General features: G+C 34.9%; 1 long non-coding RNA gene across 1 annotated transcript; it reads left to right on the forward strand.

The window, feature by feature from the left end:
- The first annotated feature begins 274 nt into the window (after positions 1–274).
- On the forward strand, positions 275–1,442 carry LOC116019345. Its single transcript, XR_004098695.1, has 3 exons — positions 275–352; positions 1,098–1,250; positions 1,352–1,442. It is a non-coding gene; the product is annotated as an uncharacterized LOC116019345 (long non-coding RNA).
- Positions 1,443–1,793: the final 351 nt, after the last annotated feature.

The following is a 1,793-nucleotide window of genomic DNA, read 5'->3' on the forward strand; positions in this document are numbered from 1 at the left end:
ATGTATTTTGATGTTGTAAGTTTAGCCTGTGCGTTTGGGTATAGGAGAGATACCTAAGCGTGGCGGTAACACCCAGTTTTCTGCTGGTTGGATTATTAGCTTCCGCTGTGATATATATATTATTAGTGATTTTGTAATAAATCCTAGATGTGAAAATTGGGGTGTTACACAAGGAGCAGCAACAAGAGAAGGAGAAAGAGCAAGAGACAGAGTATGCTGCGGGGGAACCGGGGATTGATGCCCTGGTGGATAGAATTGCAGGGGAAGCCACAAGAGATGCAACTTTTTCAACCCCTGGTGTGACTAGAGTTCCTTTTCAAAGGGCTGATTCCCCTGTTGATGAATTTGATAGGTAATGGAATACTTTTACTTCCCCTGTTGATGAATTTGATAGGTAATGGAATACTTTTACTTAGCAGATTGATGAATTTGATAGGTAATGGAATACTTTTACTTAGCAGACTCTAGAATTTGATAGGTAATGGAATACTTTTACTTAGCAGACTCTAAAACTTAGACTACAAAGAATGATCTTAGTACTATGTTTTTGTCAATCTATAGAATGGCTGTAAAGTTAGCAATGAAGCCCTAAAATGTTATGAATGTGGACTATAAAAAATGTGAATGTTTAGTATGCAATATGTGAATATAAAATTATGAAGCTGTGAATCTGTGACAGATGTGACCTACTTATAGTGAATCTGAAGTCCTAAGATGTGTGAATATGGTGTTTAAGAATTGTGAATATGGAATATATAAACTGTGAATATACAACATTAAAGCTGTGAATCTGTAAAACAAAGGGAATCAGTTAACAAATTGTGAATATATATATAACAGATGGTGAATATACAGTTAACAATTTGTGAAGAAAGCATTGGGACACCTAAAACTAAACACCTTTAGGCTAAACCTCCAAAATTCTAAATTGTGAATATAGACCTCACAGACTGTGAACATAGAGATAACAAGGTGTGAATATTAGGCTCTATATTTGGTAAACATAAGCTTCTGTTTTTTGTTGACTAAATACTTCTATTATGTGAACACAGTGCATTAGCGGAGAGTGAATCTGATGTCGAGGATGTCATTACTAGAAAGAGGCCTCAACGAAAGTTCAAGAACATCCCCCTAAACCTACGGTCTCCATTTTGGAATGAACATGGGATGAAAATCAGAAATGCCACTGTCCCAGATAAACTCCTCTCGAACTATGCATTTGTAGAAGTTTCTGATGAACATCCTAAAGAGTATGTTCCATCTAACTATTTATTAATTACTTACATTAATGTGAATTGGGTAAATTTTCTATTTTTTTTTAATTTTAATTCTTTTTTTGTGCCTTTTGTAGTGAATTACTTTTCAGCTTTGGTGACATTGAGATCACTAGGGATCACTTCATCTCGCTCAGTGTTGGCCAAGTTGAAAATATCTTTTTAGATGTATGGGCATTGAGGCTCTCAATACTTGACAAAGAGCGTGGACCCGGGCAACCGAAGAGGGTGTTTTTCAGCACAATTGCCTACGTAAGTCCTTTTTGAATTTGTAAACAAGTATACTTTTTAAATATTGGTATAACTGTGTTAGCTTGGTTACAGATTCACACATTCATACTAGTATATTCACAGTTTCTATACTCTAAATTCACAATTTGAAACCTATACATTCACACATTACAGGGTAGAAGTTGTTGGACTGTGTTAACTATTTTAAAGATTCACATATTCTATACTCTATATTCACAGTTTATATACCCCACATTCACACACAAAGCATAAAAATTTGTGAACTTA

This window comes from Ipomoea triloba, chromosome 5 (genome assembly GCF_003576645.1).
Source record: "Ipomoea triloba cultivar NCNSP0323 chromosome 5, ASM357664v1".
Taxonomy (NCBI): domain Eukaryota; kingdom Viridiplantae; phylum Streptophyta; class Magnoliopsida; order Solanales; family Convolvulaceae; genus Ipomoea; species Ipomoea triloba.